The following is a 22,957-nucleotide window of genomic DNA, read 5'->3' as shown; positions in this document are numbered from 1 at the left end:
AGCGGGGAGATAGGTCAAAAAGACAGACATTTGGCATTTCATGTGAGGAAATGTGGTGGAGTAAGTTAGCCATTAAACTGTCTACAGTAGTGGAAAAACTTATTCAGCCTTAAAAATGCAGGGTATCAGGTCAGTGCTTCCTATAATTCTATTTTTTGTAAATGGTTATGTATACATCCCACATTAAAGCTCACATGAGAGTTTCTTTTGCAGTATGTGACACTATGTGACTACTTGTAGTCACAATGAGTCTCGTTGTTGTCAGAGTTCAGGGGACAATCACTACAGTGCTTCGTGCTGATAGGAAGGCAACAGTAGCTCAAATAACCACTTGTTACAATCAAAGTATGCAGAACAGCACCTCTGAATGTGCAGCATGTCAGACCTCGAAGCAGATGAGCTACAGTTCATTTCAGTTTCATTTATATAGAGCCAAATCACAACAGTTGCCCCAAGGCGCTATATACTATAAGGTAACCAGGTCATATGACTCCCTTTGAACAAGCACTTTGGCGAAAGTGGGAAGGAAAAACTCTTTTTAGCAGGAAGTAACCTCTAACAGAACCAGAACCCTCAGGAAGGAGCGGCCACCTGCCACGACCGGCTGAGGACTAAGACGCGCTGTAGAAGAGAGCCAGAGATTAATAATAAGTAAAAATGAAATGCAGAGAGGTGTATAAACACATAGTGAGTGAAGAAGAAACACTCCGTGAATCATGGGGTTATTGCAAGGCTTATTGCAGCATAACAAAGGGAGGATCCAGCTCTAACTATATCCTTTATCAAAAAGGAAAGTTTTAAGCCTAATACTAAAGGTACAGAGGGCGTCTGTCTCCCAAATCCAAACTGGGAGCTGGTTCCACAGAAAAGGGGCCTGAAACCTGAAGGCTCTGTCTCCCATTCTACTTTTAAATACTCAAGACCTGGTGCGTCAGCTAAGATCAAACAAACTGGGAAAAAAAAAAACCACATGAAACCATGAATCAATCCTGCTTTGTAGCCAAGATTCATGCTGTTGGTGACAGTGAAGCCAACTTTTGATGGCTGCTTTTTTTGTGCCATGTCATCAGGTCAAATAAACTCAAATTCGATTCTTGAACATGACATAAAGTTCATTGTATTCAAATGGCCTTCAAATTCAATCCAATGGAGCACCTTGGGAAGAAGAGATTGACATCATGGAATTGTAGCCAAAGAAATTTGCAGTAACTATGTAGATGCCATAGGTAGAAGGGTACTAATGGAAGTTTTCAAACTGAGATATAGTGATATTGTGAAGGTAAAGAGTCAGACATTTCCATCAAAACCTTGTAGTCACCAAAATAGAGCACAGCTCATAATAGTTATTCTCTGCCTGGGGAAACAAGGAGTTACTCACACTTATAGTCAGTTGGCAGGGTAAGCTAAAATGAAAGTGAATATTGGACTAGAATAGCTACGGTGGTCATAAACACAACTCTTCCATCCATCCATTTTTGTCCTTTTCAGGATCACTGGGGGACAGGAGCTCATCCCAGCTGTCAAAAGGCAAACCGGGAGATAAATTCTAGACAGCTCGCCAGTCTGTCACAGGGCTAAACATTTGTATCGAATGTTAATAGCTCTTTATGCTATCCATCTATCTATAGCCAAATTCATCTAGTACAGCTACATGATGCATCTGGCAGACATGCAGGTCACTGCTGTATTGCAGGGGAATAGGACCACATGTCTGCAAATCCACTTCCTTCGACAGACGTGTGATTATATGAGATTTGTGTGGCTAAGAGTACAGAACACTCAATGTGCATGTGCAAAGCAGGTGCAAGAATTCAACCCGTGATTAATAACTACATCATTTCAGTGTAAAAGTTGTTGTCAGCTGAGCTGTGTGCTTGCCAATCCTAAAGCTTCTTACTGTGGATATCAACACTGGATATTCAGAAGACGTTATGAAGAAATATCATACAACTTTGATGTCAGCTCCATAGGGACACCTTTTCCTTGTTTGAAAAAAACCTTTTAGATGTGTTTAATTAGCTTGATCTTGATGAACTTGTGAATGTGAAATGAGCTTTGTTTGTTCTGTCTTCATTTAAATTAACCGTGAACGAGGGTTACATGTTTCCAAAAATCAGACGCACATTTAAAACACTGCTTCAGTGCAATGTTCTCTTTGTGAGCCACAGAATAACACAACATCCTGTCCAGCTGAAGTTAAAACCAGTATATATCACATATATCTACCCACTAGCATTTCATTTAGTGTGTGTGTATGTGTGTGAAGTTGCACTTCAGGATTTTTCCTGCCTTGCAATTATTACCACCCAGCCAAATAGTCTCGGGGACCTTATGGAATGTAATTTCCAAGAGGCGCCCCAAGAGTCCTGGCTAGGTTGTGGGAATTGGTAAACACAGAGAACGAGCTGAGTCCCTGAGGTCCTGTAGTGCCTAAGAGAAAGGGTAAGTGAGTGTGGATAACACTGCTATCAAACAATGAGACAGCACAGTTGGCCAGAAAGGGACTTAAACTCATTACAGCTCAGGAAGGCTGGGCTCAGAGTTGTCTAGTTATCGGTGTGAAAATTAGGGCTCTCTAAAGGAGATTTTGGAAATGTCACTCGGCGAAATGAACTCACTTTCAGTGCTTACAGTGTTAACTGCTATCCTGTAGTATATTAGGGCCATTGTGTTGAACTTGCGATGTTGTGTAGAGCAGCTGGAGAGTAAAACGAAAAAACAAGAGTTGGAGTTCGTTTCAAAATCCACCAAACGCATTTCCAAGCGAGGCATCCAAGTGTCTGTTTATTGATCTACCAAATCCAGGAATCTCTTTAATCACAGATGCAGATGAAGGGAAGAAGATTGAAGAGCATTTGAGAGATAAATGTGAAAAGGAGAGGGATGTTTAGGCCTTGAACTAACTGTGCGATCAAAAAGCGTCTGGCAAGGTCATATTGTTGTATATACTGTACTGCGTGTTTCTACCTGGAAAATTTTCAATTTCCTCAGGTTCAAAGATCACTAAGTAAGATTTTAAACCAATTTAGCAGTTTCCACCTGTTCTTTAAAAAAGAAATAGGTCAGAAGCTCTGCACAAGCCAAATGAAAGTAATCTGAAATGCTTTATCGAAGCAGAACTACACGGGCTAATTGGCAACTTTCTAAAGACTCGGAAAGGCTTTATTTTAATGAACACAGTAAAAACTAATTTGATGTTAATAAGTGATGAGGAAACTGAAATCATGCCAAAATTAGTAAAATTATTTGTAGCCTACACACCACAGTTGAAAACTTAAGCATTGCAAGGTTGACTGCAATTAGATTTATGACATTGTTAGAATAGAAGTTAAATCCAGCACTTTTTTTTAAACTGCTGGCAGCATAATTTGCAAGGATATAATCAAAGCTTCAATGGAAGAGTCAGTCGGAGTTGTACTTTTGTTACGAGAAAGTGGGCTAATGAATAGAAATTCTTAGCGGAGTCAGCTACAAGTAAAATGTTGTCAGAGATAATCAAAATATGTCTCAGAGGTTTCCCTGAGAGGAAGAGGGCTAAAACGTCTTCAGCACGTCAAGAAGACTTCGAAGAAAAGGGAAGCTCCTTGTGTATGTCAGTCACTATCAAACAAGCTCTGATTCATTATTATGCCAGGACGTAGTTTACCGGGTCTGATGAAGACCAGCGAGAGACAAAAAGGAGGAAGATCCACCAACAAAGGTCACTGAAAGGCTTTTGTTCTGGAAGTATGTAAAATGCGCATTAGCCTTTAATAGTATATTTGAAATGTCAGTAAGAGACAGCCTTCAATGACATTTACCATGATTATCTGTATATTTAGTGACATATAACATTCAGGAATTATTGCCATGGACGTGTGCATTTTAAGGCTTTAAAGAACAAATAGAAAGTGATTGTCTGTGAAATTACTAGATTTTAGCCAGCTGCAGGAGAAAAACTACTTTAGTTCTTTGTAAAACATTTTCAAAGTTTTAACACTGATTTGTAATTTTAATGTGTTAAAGGCTAAATTATACTCTGTTATGGACACAGACAGCTGTAAACCTGAAAGTCGAGGAGTCCTTCCTGTTAAAATATTTTGACGTATGCTTAAAGACCACCAAGTGTAGTTGGTGCATTTTAATGTAAATTCTCTATGGCGAATCACAAAAACCAAGTAGGTCCGCAGACGTCCACACGGACTGATGACAAAGTTTACGTATTGGGACCTTAGTGCAGCGGTCCCCAACCCCTAGGCCATGGACCGGTACCGGTCCGTGAGTCGTTTGGTACCGGGCTGCGAGAGTTGAGGCTCGGGCGTAAAATTTATGGTTTTCAGGGTTTTTATCATTAACTCGGTTTTCCTGGGTCTTTTCCTGCATTGTAGTTGTGTGTCTTATTTTGAAAGAAATATTTACAGGTTACCATAGCAACCAGAGAGCATCAAGGGGCAGAGAGGCGGATGTTGCTCTCAATGTTGTTGGCGCATTTCAGGAGGACGCTGTTAATAAAGTTACACAATTACACAGTGAGTTTGCATTTATTATTATATTTACAAAATACCACAGTTTTTGTCTTGGTTGTATCATTTTATTTTGTTGTATTTATCTGTGACACTTTAAAGGCCGGTCCGTGAAATTATTGTCTGACATTAAACTGGTCCTTGGCACAAAAAAGGTTGGGGACCGCTGCCCTAGTGGACTCACGAACACGGAAAGTGTTTTCTATGTTTAAGATGTAAAAATTCTGCATATTAATAGTAATATTAGTACATAATTGTTTTGTACAACTGTACTATTGTCAAAGAAATATTTATTCCCAAAATGTTAACATTAAATCATTAAAATAAAAAGTTTTCCATTTAACTTGTTACATAATTTCATAAGAAACTGGTCAAATAAATTTACTTGATTGGCATACAATCAGTTTAATAAATAAACCAGATTTATTTTATGTATTTCAGTTGCATTTTACTCAAAATTATTACTTTGTGTTTATGAGGGCAATTTTATGTATTTTTTTATTGTATGCCTGCAGCAACTGAAGGCAACTTATACTTACAGAGAAAACTCGAAGTGAAAGCACAAACATGAGGGAAGCAGACCACCTCAGTTCCCAGTAGAGGTAACACCCAAGTGTAGACGTGTACCTCACTGTACACAGATAATGAGGAAAATGTATTTGGGAGTCAAGGCTGTTCAGCTAAAGCCAGCGCATTTGATTGCATCTGTGACGATTACCTTAAAGTTACAGATTTAACTTGGAGGAAACACTGGGGCTGCCTTAATTAGATCCCTGCGGCCATATGTTTGAAGTGAGAGAGAGACAATGAAAACAACAAGCGCAAAGAAAAACAGAACTCAGCATTTCCCACTCACATTTTGTCTCGGCATTTAATAAGACTCCCGCCTGACCATCGGAGGCCGTCCCACAACAGAAAGGTCATGCGTTGACCCATTCCATCTCCCCGGAAAGTACTGATTACACTGTGTAGAAACTGCTGATTGAATTGTTCTGTGTGGGGAAAAGAAGATAAAGATTCACAGAATCCAGCTTTCCAAACTGTGTGGTATGAATACATTTCAAAATAGGTCACTTGAGTGTAGTTTTACCCTTCTTGATGCTCTCATCATTATTCTTTGACTTAAACAAGACCCGTTTGGGCCAAATACGACAACAGCTGACGTTCATACAGTTTCCTTCTCGTTGGCTTTCTTTCCACATTTTCAACCTCAAGCATTTTCCACAGATTAAACTGGAACTCGCGTTAACAATCTAAAAATTTCTAACCCTGTGAGAGTGAAATGAAATGTTGGACACTTGGTGATGGTAAATTTGATTCTTTTTACTGAATCGAGTTTTAATGAGTCACTCACCAAAGTGAATCGGGTTTTTTGAGTCATTTGATTCACTGAGTCAGTTGACCAGAGAGTGCAAAAAATTTACATTTTCACTCAAACTTAATTTGTTTCTCTTTTCATGTAAATCCCACTGCTAAGATGAATGATTCTAAAAAAAAAAAAAAAACTATTTTATAGAGCAAAAACATTTCTAAAATTAAGCAATTTCCTATCAAAATTGCTTAATAAACATTTAATTTGTTTATTTGTATTTTATAAGTATTTTCCTTAAATGTGTCAAATATATATTTTCTCATCTAAATGTCCACTGAGCTGTGAGCCATGGGGCGGTAATGCGCCTTAACATTGGTTGCCAACCAAGAAGAAGAAGAAGCTGTGAGCCAGGAGGGAGGGGTGAGTGAGTGAGTGATTCGTTCGCTCGCTCTATGATTCAGCACAGGAGGGAGGGGGATAGTGAGTCCTGAGTGATTCGTTCGCGCTATGATTCAGCACAGGAGGGAGGGGGTTAGTGAGTCCTGAGTGATTCGTTCGCTCTATGATTCAGCACAGGAGGGAGGGGGTTAGTGAGTCCTGAGTGATTCGTTCGCTCTATGATTCAGCACAGGAGGGAGGGGGTGAGCGAGTCCTGAGTGATTCGCTTACGCTTACGATTCAGCACAGGAAGGGAGGGGGTGAGTAGCTCAAATGTGCTGTTAGCATGTTAGCAGAGCGATGCTACTGTGAACCGAGGAGCTATTTTCTTGATGTGAGCTTCTACTCAGGGTTTTTTCTTCCAGTTCAGAGCAGAAATGCTTTTGTTAAGAAACTGGCTGTTGTTTTTTCCCCCCCACAATTTTAATTATAAGCTAGATATATTTATACTAATGGAATTAGTTTGCTAACAACAACAGGGATGAGTCAGTGAGTCAGTTGGGCTTGTGAATCATGATTCACGAGTCAGTAAAGTGATTCTCGAGTATTGAACGATTCGTTCACGAATCGAACATCACTATTGGACACTTACTTGGAGTGGAAATCCAAGGGCAGCTTCACTGATTTCCATCACACTTTCATCATTAAAAAAAAAAGTGTATTTACGGCTGTTTTTCCTGTGCATTCAAATTAGGAATTTTAAAGAATTTTAAAGTCTGGTTTCTATTTTAAATAAGCACCTGTGCTTTCATGTTTTTAATCAGTCAACCTCAACACACGCAGTGATCAAACTTAGCAGAAGTTAAGGTCTAGAGCAGCGGTCCCCAACCTTTTTTGTGCCACGGACCGGTTTAATGTCAGACAATAATTTCACGGACCGGCCTTTAAGGTGTCGCGGTTAAATACAACGAAATAAAATTACACAACGAAGACAAAAACTGTGCTATTTTATAAATATAATAATAAATACGAATTCACTGTGTAATTGTATCTGGTCGTTAAGTCTGACGTCACTAGCCGTGTCTGGGCCTAAACTCCGCTGCAGGTCCATATATCAAACGATCACTATGGCATTACTGAGAGTTGAAAAACTGTCTAAAGTCTTTCATCTTTAATAAAATGATCAGCGTTCTGCTCTACCAGGTGTAACAATTGAGTTTAACATCCAGGCATCCATGAAAACGGAATTTATGACATTTAACGGAGTTAGAAGTTAGCAGGAAGTTAGCTCGCTAGCTTCTATCTAAATACAATATAGCATGTCCTGACTGCGGGGTTTTGGAAACAAATTAAAACGTACAGCTCTGTTATCACTTCCAACATAAATGAAGACAGAAAACTAAACAGCAGTGACGTTTGTAGGGTTACTGAAGTTTGGCTAGCTGGTATATAATGATGTGCTACGTGACCGCTAGCGACACAGCTATGTTAGCATAATATAAACAAGCTAACTTTTTTTCCACTCGATAAAAGTTAACTTGAGTGTTCTCGGTGGTCAGGAACAAATGTAATCGCATGGTAGGATGCTGTAAAAGGACCAAACTTCAGCCAGGAGAACAACTGAGATAATCCATCCACAATACGAGGTTAGTCATTCATATACTGCTGCATGGGCTGGGCTGTAGTTACATCCTAAGGTTTTAAAAACTGAGCTTAAATAAATGATTAGCGGTAATAAAAGCCGAGGGAGGTCAACAGTGATCACTGACGGTTTTAGGAGTTTTTTGAGATTAAATAGAAGAAAATACAAAACATTAAACATGTTAACAACACAAAAGCCATATTAAACGCAGACTACTTTAGGCCCAGAAGTAGGATTCGTCACGTCATCACTTAACGACCGGATATCTTTATTGACTATGTGCACGTTAGCATATGCTACTTCCGGTGCGGAAGCTCCTGTGGGGAGCTTTGTTTCCGGTGTCCTATTCGCGCCTGGTTTACGGTCCAAAACAAGTTAAGCAAATGAATGAATCAAGCGGCGATTTACATTTCTATAGATGTCTTGGGCATTTACACAATATATCTGTAAATGATGTTCATCGACTTGTTGAGTCAAAAGAGAAAATGGATTCAAATGTTATATTTCTCAGCTGTCCCTCGTTTATCGCGGGTGTTATGTTCTAAAAATAACCAGCGATAGGTGAAATCAAGTAGCCAATTTTATTTTTTGACGGTGCAAAACGTTTCGTGGACATCGTGGACATCCAGTACTGCACTTCAGAGTCACACTGCTAGCGATCGATGCAGCGATTCTGTACTGTACAGGAGAGACGTCACGGAGGAGATCGTCTGCAGCGATCAGGACGCAGGACACAATGTGACGTAAAAAAAAATAAGCATGCAAACTTGCACTAAAAAAATCTGTGAAACAGCGAGGTGAAAGATGAACCCCGTTATTAGCGAGGGACCACTGTAATTTTGAAGGTAAGTCACAACATACCCTTCGTACATACTAATGTATAGAAACCGTTACCAGCAATCATTCATTTTTTGTGTGGCTTTTTTCACGGTTTGTTAACATGCTGTGTAGGTGTGTACTTGACTAGCTGATATTAACATAATGGGGGAAACATCTGGTTTGACTATTCTTCACCTGTAGTTTGAATGTTGAACATTTGCCTGTTTAAATCATAAGACCAGTCACTATACAGAGATGTGCTTCTGAATGTGGACGATGTGTCTTCTGCATGCAGTTCTGCTTGTGTTGAGTGATGTAAACAACTGATCGATCGAAACTCTTTAAACGTCAAAATTGATCATTAGTGTTCCCACCTTCTGCTCTTTGTAACTTAAACGCAATCTTTCCGTTTTCGAGTTTTGGACATGATTTTGGAGTATATCTTCGCAGTAGCGATTGACCGCAAAGTAAAGCTACCGGAAATGTACAACCCCACATCCGGTCTCAAACCAGGAAGTTAGCATTTTCTCGTGCACAGGGTCAATTATCAGCATCCTCCTGAAATGCGCCAACAACATTGAGAGTAACATCCTCCTCTCTGCCCCTTAATGCTCTCTGGTCGCTATGGTAATGAGTAAATATTTCTTTCAAAATAAGACAAAATTACAACAGGGGAAAAGACACAGGGAAACAGAGTCAATGATAAAAACCCTGAAAACCATAAATTTTACACCCGAGCCACCTCTCGCTCCGGCCTGGTACCGGTCCGGGGATTGGGGCCTGCTGGTCTAGAAGCTGCTTCGAAAACAACAGATTGCAAAGCATTTTAGTTGACTTTCCCCTTTTAAGTGATAGCAATTCTTTTCCTCTGCTTTTTCTGGTCATATACTACACTTTTAAAAACTAATATTTTAAATTATTATTAAAAATCGTTCCACTACATAGACAGCCCAGTTTTATGACATGACCGTGTCTAAATCTGGCTGCAAGTGCTACAGTCTGCTGTCCTTGTGCTTGTAAGAATGGCACAACCTTTCTATTATCACACCCGCCAGCGCGGCGAACAAATGCCAACAGGATTTTTCCAAGCTAAAAAGACTGGTGAGACAATGTCCTAAATGTCCTTAAAAGGATCTCGTTCGGTGAAATACACGGTATTATCAGTCACTAATGTCCTCAGGTCTTTCAGTATTGTGCTTGATAAATGTCAACCCCTCTTGAGTGGAAAGCATCATTGTGCTGGGTTAAACAGTTCCCTATCTGTGTCTCTCTCTTCTATCAGGATGATGTATGTATTCTTGCATGAGCACAGTTGCTTCTTGATTGTCACATCCTCCTTTCTTCTCTCTCTAGCTCGTGTACAAACTTTGTTCTTCCACTGCTGCCGCCATCCCTCTCTGTCACCAGACTGCCCCCTTCACGCTCCCTTTATATATGTTTTGTCTCGCGGTTCTTTGTCTTTTCACTGCTCTCCATCCACCAGAGAGTCTATCTTTTTGTCATGCTTCTTGGTCCCTCCACTTCAATTTTTTACCAATTTATTTTTTCTCATCTGTGTTTTCATCTAGTTCCCCTACTTATTAATGTCCTCTCTGACAACGGCAGCATTTAGAGCTATTAGATATTAGCTCGGTCGGCTCACTCATAAAGTAGCTCGTTTCTAAGTCAGTTCACAAAACAAGCTTGCGGCAACGGCATTTTGCTGTTCCGCTGGATTTTGTGCATAAGATAATTCCTTATCACGAACACATTTCGGCGTTGCAGACTGAAACAAAAGTGTTATCTATTTTTAACGTTGCTAGAGGAATGAATTCAGAGTGAATGCTTTTTTTTTTTTTACCCAACAGGACGCTATCCACCAGCACAGAAAGCACCTGTTTCCAGGTGGCCCAGTTTACCCTCCATCATCAGTCTTTGCCATCGGTCACCATGAAAATTAATGACGCTGATGAGCCGCGATCTATAAGAGAAAGTCCTTTTTGTACACATCTCAGTAACTAATCTCGGTGTTGTAGTGTAGATGAGAGAAGTTTCTCAAGGCCATACCTCTTGAAAGGCACTTTTCAAAAAAAAGTAGCAGAGTGCAATAGATCATCTCGTGTCATGTTCTGTGTAATCTGTCTTGACCTGTCTTGTACCATTAGATGGCTACTGTACCCTGCTGCTGCGACCTGCGTTTTGTCATTTTCTCCGCCTTGTCTTCTTGAAAGTGTTCTTGTACAATGATTTTCTTATTACCAGTGTAACATCATAAATATATTCAGTTATAATGTATAAAAAATAAAACTTGGAGGGATTTCTAATCACACGTTTTGGAGACACATTCACTGCTTTGTTTTTTTATAATTAGATGTGTAAAATAGGGATGTGTCATTACATTAAACCATACATATTTATTTAATTATTCCTCAGGTAACAGTCAAGCTGAGGCCAAGTTAGTGTGTCTGCCGTCCTGTTTAATTAGAGATTTTGACAGTACAGCAGAGAAAAGGGCAGGTGAGACAAGGCCGGGACATGTTCCTTCAATTCTGTCATGTCAGAATCACAGTATTTTTCATTTAATCGTGCCTAATATACATCACACTGGTACGGATGTTAACACCATCCTAAGGTCAAAGGAACCCCCAATGAATATATAAAAGATGTTAAAAAGTGATTTCATGTTCTGTAGGTTAGTGACCACATGCATTCATTTTTAGCTTGATATTCATTATGACATATCAGAACAGGGAACTAAAAGCAGACAAGCTCAGGTGAATAGCAACAAATGGAAAACTTTAATTCAAGTTTTAATATTAAAGCTGGACAGAGCCACTGGTTTTAGATACTGCATTTTGAAGCCTTAGCATTAGCGATTTTCCTGCTGCCGCGTTCGCTTTCTGAAGCCGAACATAACCACATTTTGACAAGCGGCAACTTTTTAGCTAGCACTATCACGCTAGGTTAGGAGGCTACTGGAGAGGTGCACCACACCAACGCTTTGTCCCTGCTAGTTAGTGCTAATTGCCGATAGCTGAGTCTCCGAACTCTGCTAACTGGAGTAGCCATGAACTCTAACTACATTATCACAACACGTTCTCACTCACAAAGTGTAATATTTTACGCTAGGTGACAAATCGTCAACATATTACGCTTCCGGGCACCCAACACATCCCTAAATGACGAGATCGGAAAAACGAGGAAACATGAGAACCGTTTGGAATCAATCTACATGTGTTCGATCGCTTTGGAAAACTATGTAATGTCATTAAAGTACTGGTTAAAGATAGGGATAAGGTTATGGTTAGGGCTGGAATACATGGCTGGAACGTGTATTACCGCGGGACCGTCATTCTACTGGATTTCACCCATAACCTGGCGCGTAGCATAAGAACCTCAGGAATGCCGCAGGATGTGACAAATCGTTGGGATGTTACAGCTGATTATCAAGGTGAATGAGTTCAAAAACAAAAAATCACCTCTCTGGACACACCTATGAATCAATGAAAAAATGGATGCAAAGAAACTACATAAAAAATATGGGAACACAGGAGAAAAACAGATGTAGCATAGACAACAATGATAATAGAAGTATTTTGTATTATTCTGAACCAGCTATGAGACCATTTTAATTTAATTTCATCGAAATGCATAAGTCAAGGAACACAGCAAGTATGACAGCACAAGGTACAGACTGGTTCTAGCATTTTAGTAAATCCACCTTATATATATCATCTTTTATAACCTGGCATTTTTATATACTGTAGAGCTGTTTATGTGGCATTTTTAGAAGAACTCCAGTTGAAACACACTCAATAGAAGTGCTTAATTAGAGCAGATTCAACAAATTTCAAAGGGTAACATGTTTTCTAGTGGAAGAGTGAATAACAATTGTTCATTGTTTTAAGATCATGTAATAAAAAGTACTAAAATTTGACGATTGGCATATATTCATGAGCATATAAACATGTGGTGGGGTGTTTTTGTGTTACTTTATCTGTGATTGTTAGATGGTCGTGAATGTGGATTTCCTTTTAGCCAGAGCTAACAGCCTTAGAAAAGGATTGTGTGTAGGCCAAAAACTCATTTCACCCATGTTATTTCCAAAAAATGTTGCCAAACTGGGTGAAGAGTTGAATGCCAGTGTTGAATATTTCGTGGACAACAACATTTTATCACAGTCCACAGTTCAGCCATTATTGTATAAAGTGCAATATGCTGCTGAAAAGAGTTGCAAAGATGATGAGAACTGTGAGTCAAGGAGATGCCACCAGAGAGGGGGGAGTTGTGATGAACAGAACAGCAGCAAATGCCCAGATTAATACTAAATGCTGGTTACTGCAACGCAATATCCACAAAGGACTGAAGGATTCGAAACTCTGGAGCACGAGCAGGTTCAAATTCACAGTTGACATTACTGATCATCAGAGTTCAGGGTACAAATCAGGAAGGAACATTTCAGGACAAAATGTCTGCTGGGTAGAAAATTCAAAGCCATGACATCCTAAAAGTTCTCAGACTTCAAATGCTCTTTGACAATTGCAGCAGCTCAACTTATGAAGATGTCATCCTTCTCGAGGAGAGGCATTACATTACTTGTCTTTCATCAAACCAGTGGGATACATATATACTCAGGAACTCAGATGTCAGTAATGACAATTCGCTGCACAGACAGAGGTGGAACAGTACATCTGTTTTCATCCTCCACCTTTGGAGACTGTGATCTCAGGTAGTTATGAAACTATCTGCTTGACTGTGGATTTAAAGAGCCTTTCCACTTCAGTGGTGTTTGTGAATTATTCTTAGCAAATAGATATAAAAGTGGGAAAAGTTGTGTGCAGAAGTGCCTCAAACTTGCCTTAAAGAGGTTTCTCGCAGGGTTATCGTTCACAAACTGGTCAAGAGTTGTCTCTGACTGTTTGGCAAGTGGTTTCCGGAGGTTGGTTATCTTTGCTTGGTGAAATTGACCACGAAGATATTGCTGCACTAAAAAGCTCCTGCAGCACATTTTCACGATTACCTGTAGTTTGCGTGGAAGATGCTAACTTGTCTGCGAACTCTAAAAACTAGCCAAGTTTTACTACTGCTGAGTCACTACTTTCACTTTGAAGGCAAAAATTCCCTGTTTCCTTTGTGTTGCAGTTGTTACAGTTTCAGTTTGTAGAGTAGTATTTGCATATGAGTTGGTGTTAACCTGCTTGCAACAAAAGCAATTGCAAGGACGTTTTCAACCAGTGTTTAGCGGGGGGGTCACTGACCGGTTACTTGGTCTACATGAATGGTACTTTAGCAATCGATTGCACAGCAACTCCCGGCAACCTCCAGCAACCACTAACACCAGAAAACTGTTGGGAATGCTTATTTTTTCTCTGTGACCAGTGGTTGCCAAATGGTTGCGGATCAGTGTGAGCAATACCTTTTTCATTTAACCTTATATTGTCCCACATCTTAAATAGTGGATGAGATAATGTCAGGTGGTTAGCTGTCACATGACTTAAGACCTCTATTAAAAACTGACCAGACGAGTTTGTTGGTCTCAGTCGCTAGTTTTAAGTGTTCATTACAGCGTTCATTTGGTTATTTAGAGTAGAACCAATGATAAAGCAGGGCTAACCTGTGGTCATCAAATATCAGCCATTCAGCACTGGGTCTCTCAGTCAGGGTTGCTCAGCATTCTGTGGTACTCAGAGGCGGACTGAAAGTGTTCATTATCGACTCATTCTTTCCTGTCAGTCTCCAACTTCCAAATAAAAACACAATAAATAACTGATGACCTTGCTAACCAGGCAAACTAGCACTACCTTATCTGCATTTAACTATAAAAAAAAAAACGAAAAATAAAATGGCGATAACCAAAACATTCAATTTAAGGATTTAAATCGGTATTCTCTAACAGTATATACAGTCTGTGACATCATCTTAATATGCTTTGCTAAAAATAAAGAAAATCCAACTCATTAGACAGATAATCTGGTTTTAATAGATCTGATTACACAGTATGTGATAGATCTTTTTTTATATTTTAAGTCTTGAGCTGAGTGTCTTCTGCTGATCAGATCCGAGACGTGAATCACAGGAAGAGGCAGGATGTAGAAATCCTCAGTCGGTCAATACACGAGCCCCTAAATTACCTCAGCGGTACTCACTTTTGAAATTGAATAGGCTTCCTGAATGATTTAAGGGCCGGCTTTATGGGAATAATGGAGAGCAAGTACGGTAACACAGTGCACACACGGTAACAAGCTCCAGACAATAAACAGAGACACAGAAAAATGTAATAGCATAACTTCTAAATGGCTACAACACAAAAGCTATTTGAATACACACAGTGCTCCCTGCATTTTGTTTTATATGTGTGGAGTAATTACACATATGTTACTTGGTTAGGATTAGAGATGAAAAACTACTCAGCTTCAGAAAAAATATTAGGGCTTGGGTTAAAACGCAATAGTAGCCATGTCTTTGTAACTCTGGTTGCCATGATGACAGCTCTCTGCTTTTACAACAAAGAAACAGACGCTTCTTACACAATGTATGACTCTTGTTGAAACACATTACTTACAAATTCTTGTTCAGTGATGCAAGAAACTTTCATTTTTCACAACTATTTCACGAAATGCTCTGAGTGCAACTTTTACCTTCAAGCTAAATGTTCCCTGTTTCCAGTTTGCATGGCATTTTTTTTTCAAGTTTCATTAGATCCCGGAGAGAAAATGGCGAGATTTTGCAGACAGGTTGGCGTCTTCTGTTTATTATGAGCAACCGTGTGAATCTGTGCAAAATTCTGGTGTAGCACTATCTTGTCTACTAATTGTACCTGACAGCCAGCAACCATTAACCAACTGGTCCAGTCTACATTTTATCCCTAGCAACCAACAGTTGCCAGAGGGATGCTGGCCAATTTCTAGGCCTATGTAGCCTATGAGGCTGCTCCTGTTAGAAAGGGCATGGTACAAACATGACTGCTCACACAGAGGGTTACTAAATATAAGTATGCTGGACTCTTTGGAGATACTTGAGGCAATATAAGGCAGCGCTGCCTCTCGACCTCTTTGTTCCTGTTACGATTTCCTGTCATTAACTCGCAGTCAGTCTGATCTTAGGCCTATTCTTCTTCGCTATTCACCTTTTACACGTCATACTCTTTCAGCTTAAATTTTTTGAAATAGGCTCTTAACTCCAGAAAGGCAATTTGACATTTACAATGGTTTTCATTAATGTCTTACTTTTTCAAAGGACCATTGTTCATCTTGTTTCTCATCATTCATTCACACCTTCTTTCCGTCTTCTCTCCTATACCACAAAACTCAGACTTTTTTCTTTTCTTCTTTAACACGTTACTTTTCTGAAACACAGCCGCTCAAGCTCATCGGCACTTTAAATTTTCTCCTCTTGCACTTTTCCTTTTTGTCTTTTAAACCACTCTTCTCCTCTTTTGTCCTCCTCTCATTCTCTGTTGTCACCAAAGGGTACATGAATGGACCATGTAGCAGCTGTATTGTTGCTGTGCAAGTCAAGAGACATTGATACCAAACTGCAGAACCCTTAGATGTATTGCTGCTGTTTGGTGATGATTAGCATTCACTTCACATATCATTTGGTAGCTGCTTTTACCACGTCTTGCTGCCATGCATACACATGTACAGTTTTATCACGCCCGACCACAGGGGGAATCAAACCACTACCCCGACTAGTCTTACTGTCACGCTTTACCAGTTAAGCTATACAGAAAGCTTTCTACTTCCATTGGATTATTCAAAAATATTCAGCAGCATAGGACCCAATGTTAACATGAATTCCTTGACTGCCTTACTAGTTCATGAGTTCATGAAAAGCAGAACACTTTCCCCATTTTTCACACAGGCTTCAAGTGTGGTGCAGTCTTTTGGTGCAACCAACATCCAATCCCAGCTCAGTCAAAGGAAATGCTAAACACAACGACTGGTCAGGAGTGGCACATTTTCAGCAGAACATTTTTCACTTCATACACTACAGTAAGAAGTCCTGACTTGTGTGAGCAGTGATAATTTTCAGGTGTTGCACCATGAAAAATACAGTGTGTACTACACACACGCACATGCAAAAACACATACACATGAAAAAATGTAAGGTCAAAACATAGTTTTGAATACTAAACACTTGAAAGCTGAAGGAAAGCACTTCTGTTAGTAGAAGTAGAATTACAGTTGTTATTCAAGCAGTATTTTTTTTTAACTTTAAAGGTGAATTTCCAGTGTATATGTATCATATTTAGTTTAGTTGTCTGTAAGAGTACGTCAGCCTATACAAACTTTATAATGTGCTCTTTCCAAAGCTTTACCACTGTGTCAACACTGAACGTTGGTATTATATATATAGACACTGAGCTGTCGCCTATTCGTGATTTAAAACCAGCACTGTAAGAGCCGATGACCCCTTTTGTGATCGGAGGCGTCTTTGTGAAGGGTTTCATTGGAAATGTGCTAAAAGGAGTTATTAAAAGTTTCTTCATAATGCCTTATAACTTCTCTACTTGACACGTTTTGGCCAAAGTATGAGAGAACTCATCTGTTGATAAATCACAGTCTAATTTTCTTGTTTACTTACCAAAGATGTCGCTGTTTTCACACATATCTGCCCATATGTATGATGCACGCAGATTGTAACTTATCTCTGAGCAGTGAAAGCAAAGCTGGGGGCAGTTGTTCTCCCACACAGTGGTTCTCCCACACGGGAAACTGCCATCAATTTCCCATTAAAGAAAAAAGGTTTATCTATAATGCACGAGCAAACTACCTGTTAACAGGACACTGACCAATGCAAATTATAGAAACTATAGATTCTGGTGACTTGTACTAAAGTTAGCCTCTGGAGACAAAAGTCAACTGTGGCCACAAGATGATCGAATGTTTGATGCGTAACGTTCACTTTGCTATGCTTGAATTGACGTCTAGTTTTAGATTTCACAGGGCAAGCAGTGCTTACCTTGCTTGCCCTGAGAGAATGCCACTGCATTATAGTCAGTGTTGGGCAAGTTACTTTGAAAAGGTAATTAATTATAGTTACTAGTTACTTCTTCAAAAAAGTAACTGAGTTAGTAACTGAGTTACAATATTTTAAAAGTAATTAATTACTTGAAAAGTAACTATTGCGTTACTTTAAAAAAACGTTTAACCCTCTGGGGTCCAGGGTATAGTTGGCCATTTTTAACTACTTTTGATTTTCCCTCCACATTTCACCTTTAAAAACTATTTACTTTGCCTTGTTTGGTTTCATCCTTTTCAGCACAGCCTCGCGTGTCTGAATTTACAGTTATGTTTTCATTTTGACATCCTGTATTAACACAATTGATCTAACATCAGACAAAAACCATGAAATCAGAGTAGAAAAAGTTATATTTTTTACTGTAACAACCACAAACATGTTTATTGAATCATATTTCATAACTTTAAATGCAAATATAAATTGTCAATTCAGGGCTCGCAAAATTTCAAAATCCCTGGTAGCCCTTCGGGCAGGGACTCTTCAGTTTTTGGTAGCCCAAAATAAATTTAAGTAGCCCGAATAAAAAAGAGAGCAATTTTTTGATTGATGTTTTGTTTCCTGTTTTGTTTCCTTTACAATATTATACATTAAAGTATAATATTGTAACGGAAACAAAACATTAATCAAAAAATTGTTGAAACACAAATTACAACATTGTATAAAAATTACAATCATCAACTCAAATACTTGGTTCTAATTGAACAGAAATTTCTATGAACTTGTAAGAACTGTGTAGGACATGAATCAGTCTGTGTCAGATCCTGAATTTGAAATTTCCACTGAAGTCACGGGTAAGAGGCAAGTGGAACCAAGATCTAGGCCATTTGCTTTTTGAAGTTTGCAAAGACTGCTAAATTTTGCCAGTGGTAGTTCACTCTTTGCAACATAGTACGCTGTTCTAAACAGATTTTTCAGGTTTATTTTTAGTATGTTATTTGCAATTGGTGTTTGTTCTGGGAAAGATATTGCAGACTGAGCAATAATGCATTTCTTGCATTTCTCATGGGTTCTAATGGGGGTCTTTCTTAAAATTACTGGTCCCAGTAACAAAGGCGCTTGTCGACTCAGAAATCGAGGGAAAACCAACAACACACCCGGCAGAACATTATGTTATTTACACGGGTGCACATAAGTGGTCCGCATGTGCGCATTTGCTGTCAAAATAAAAGACGCGCACCAGATAAGAAGTTGCAACGCGTGTTTGCGTCCATATAAAATGCACTGTTTTTGTCCGCTAGAGTGGGATTTTCACGGCACATTCCGCACCACATCTCTGTGCGTTCATCATTTGTTTGAAGCCAGCTCACCTCCTGCAACTACTTTTCCGAGAATACGCGCTTCTTTTGCGGTTCGGAGTCCTTCTGACATTTCTTTGGAGGTGGAGGAACACCAAAGTAATTTCTTAAAGGAGCTTGCTTCTTCGACATCTTTAAGAGTTCTAAACAAATGTCTGTCCTCCTCCAGAAAATCTTATGTACGCAAACACGCGTTGCAACTTCTTATCTTGTGCGCCTTTTTTTATTTTGACAGCTAATGCACCTGCGGACCACTTATGTGCACCCCTGTTTATTATTTAGCTTGTCATATTGCAGCCACAGAAATTCTTTTGTCCATGAAACCATAAAGCTGCACTTTATTTTTTGCCTTATAGTCTGATTTGTCATAACTTTTCCGTTTTGTGGTAACCTTTTCTTTGGCTGTCACTTCTTCACCCTGACCTGTCTTATTTGGCTCAGCAGAACTAAAATATATATCCTGCTGCTTTTACACAGGCACTCACTTAACGCTCAGCGATTCTCTGCGCGATCAACCTCTCACATGTTTAAGCTTGCTGCGGGAGATTTCACTTGTCATGTTTGCATAGTAAGCTAACGATTGATAAGACGATGTCAGAGGAATTGGTGCGCAAATTATCGTCACTCACCAATCAGTACTGTCGCTCTCTATACACAGTTCGCGCGATTGCAAAGTGAAAGCAAAAAAACAAGCAAATTCAAACGAAATTTCCGAAAGAATGCAAAAGCATTGACATATATTTTCCCTTCCTACGATAGCCCGACGGGCAGGGCAGAGATAGATTTTGGTAGCCCGACTGGAAAAATCGCTAGCCCCGGGACGTCGGGCTAGCGATTTTGCGAGCCCTACAATTTTAAAATCATACGCACAAGTTTTGCAGACAACAAAGTTATTTGCATCTATTTACCTTTTACCTTATTTTTTTTAATAACCATTTCAAACAATCAGCTGTTCTGCATTCAATAAGATGCCACACAAATTATTTGTGCCACTCCAAAAACACAATTTCTGTCCACTATAAAGGAGAACATCACAGCCTGATACCTGCAGGTCTGACAGCAGCAGGTGTATCACTCCTTTTTCTACCTGGAGACAGCAGTCGCCTCATTGTTCTGACACACAACACAAAACTATTCACAACACTACACACTAACTACACAAGACAACACATTAACTACACACTCCAAACACGCTAAACGTCACAAATCTCTCACATCTCAAAACTCGCTCTCTCTCTTTTTCTGCTCCGTCACTCCTAAAACTTCCCCTGTTTTGTTTTGTTTTTTTCTCTCATAAGCACAGAGTGCTTGCTGGCGCTGTCCTTAGACAGTAAATGTGAGGAAACTATTTAGGAACAAACACAGCATATATATTGTTTATCATGACTCTGGTTTTACGTGGCCTATCAACACAATTTAAAAACTGGTATATATCACCTTGTTGCTTTGTCTTTAAGTGGTCATGTGATCGGCTTACCACGACTACTTTATTCTTCCTCAGTCAAACAGCAGCACTCATGCGATTGTTTTGCCCCCTTAGCTCCAGGTGTTGTGCTAGACAGTGATCGTGATTGGGGTGGCTGTAGCTCAGGAGGTAGAGCAGGTCACCTACTGATCGGAAGGTTGGTGGTTCGATCCTTGGCTCCTCCAGTCTGCATGTCAAGTATCCTTGGGCAAGATACTAACCCCAAGTTGCTCTCCGATGCGTGAATGTAGTTAGATAGCACTAAGTATAGATAAAGTGCTTGTGTGATTGGGTGAATGTGGCATGTTGTATAGAGCGCTTTGAGTACTCCGAGAGAGTAGAAAAGCGCTATATAAGAATCAGTCCATTTACCATTACCGTCCGCGGGAGCGCGCGCAGCTGCTTAAAGCTGTAGCGTCCAGATTACTTACAGCTACTTCCGTGCAACTGATATAAGATGCGGTATGTTTGTTTGTTGAAAAATAGTAACGGACCGCATTTTCTTGTTAGTAACTGTAACGGCGTTGTAACGATAGGAATAGTAATTAGTTAGATTACTCGTTAGTAACGCCGTTACTTGTAACGCGGTTATTCCCATCACTGATTATAGTACAGTATTTTGAGCTATGCAAATAAGTAACTGACAAAAGATGAGCTTTGTAGAAACAAGGGTGAAATATTTATCAATATTAAAACATTAAGTCGAACAAAAATCGTAGGAATAGCTACATTGTCACCCCATGCTTCTATATTTTTTTTTTGTTGTTTTTTTTTTTTTTATCTGTAATTGTTAATGTGATACTATAGCATCTTCTATTTAGCCGGGTCAGCTTAACACAAAGAAGCACAGAGTCTTAAAATTTTCCATCAGATTGCTTGCTTGAAGTTGTTTTAGTTGCCTGCTTTTTCTGTGAGTCTGCAGGCTGCTTTGCAACCCGCTTCCACCACAGTTCTTTTATATGTATGACTTAGATGTAACTCAGTGTTGCATCTTTTGCCATTGAGCTATGCTGGTGGTCTTCGGCTTCCCATCTATCCATATAAAGGAGCAGGGAGGTATGAGTCATGCTGCCAAAAATAAAATACCACTAATGAAAATATAAAACTTTTGACTAAACTAAATGCAGGTTTTGTTGTGCAGTTGCAAGTATTGAAGTCCCTACAGGAGCCACCACTTAACACTGTATCCTGCATGGTCTATGCTACTGAGATTTATCCATTCCTTTTACCTTTGGGGCACTGTTTTAATTAAAATGTGTCTCACAGAATCAGTCGAAGCTTCTTTGTTTGCTCCCCATTGCACCTCTGGCACTTCGTTCGGTCAACTAATCACCGGGATGATTTGATTTGTGCCAAGCGCCTATCCTGACTTGATTTGATGATGTTGTCTTAATCAGTAAGACTGAGCAGCAAAGTCAATCTGATGTCTGTGTTTCTCCTTATCTAGACAACCTAGCTATGGTGTGTAGATACTCCTTTGTCTAAACCAGAAAGATGATTCACAAATGCAGGAAAACCCTTTTAAAAAGGTGAACAAATATTCACGTTTTGACACTTTGACACTTTTTAGACTTGAGCTGTTGTGAGATAATATGGATAAATGAAGTTTTAATGATCTCCCGAGGCAGAAATTTGAGACAAGGACAATTTAAAAGCTGCAATGATTTATGAACCTTGCAGTGTTTACTGGTGTGTCTGACCAGGCAAAATAAAAAAATAAATGCAATGTGTGAGGAAAACATGTTGAACTCTTTCTCTATGTTCTCTCTCTTACACACACATGGTGTTGGTGGGGATATGGGAGCTGTTAATAATTTCAGGGTAGAGCTGGTTTAGTTCAAGTCTGGAAACCTGCACAGGGCAAGTCTGCCATCTACTGAAAGTAAGAGTGGAGGTATTTTATACCTCAGCCTGTGCATATTGGTATTGTATTTTGATGCATCTTTGTCCAATCTCAAATCATTTTCACTGTGTCAGAAATATTTAAACTTCTGTGGAGTAAAATGAAATACTTTAGTAGTTTAATGGTACACATTTTAAAAATGTTGAATCTGTAGGCATGAAAAACCTTCACTAATAACTCTTTCTTGCTATAAAGGATCATACAATATATTATAAGTTACAAGTTATAAGTTTTGCTAGCCCAAGTCAACCTTTCACAAATCGGTCTGGCATTTCAGCAGCTGTACAATCATTTTTCAGATAGTTTATCTAAACCCAACACGTTCCTTCCTACTAGGCAGCAGAAGCATGTCATGAGAAATTATCAGAAGAATTTGTCATTAATATAGGATACCTTCATAAATGTGGACAGCATGATAACAGGAACTAGTTCATTATTTAAATTTAAAAAAAAAAAGATTATGAAAAAAAAGTGTCATAGCAAAACTCTAGCTTTACTCTCAGGTGCCTGTGCTCATATGGATCCTTCTGCTGTAGGCTATGAAAGATGTTGGTATGTAATAAAGTCAGAAGAAAGACTCCTTCAAACAGCTGTAAGCAACAACCCAGATTATTTATTAATAAGTCTCATTAATCTAG

Source organism: Perissodus microlepis, chromosome 3, assembly GCF_051167445.1.
Source record: "Perissodus microlepis isolate ML-2025 ecotype Zambia chromosome 3, ASM5116744v1, whole genome shotgun sequence".
Taxonomy (NCBI): Eukaryota; Metazoa; Chordata; class Actinopteri; order Cichliformes; family Cichlidae; genus Perissodus; species Perissodus microlepis.
The sequence above is the reverse complement of the archived record's forward strand: the minus strand, read 5'-3'. Positions refer to the sequence as shown.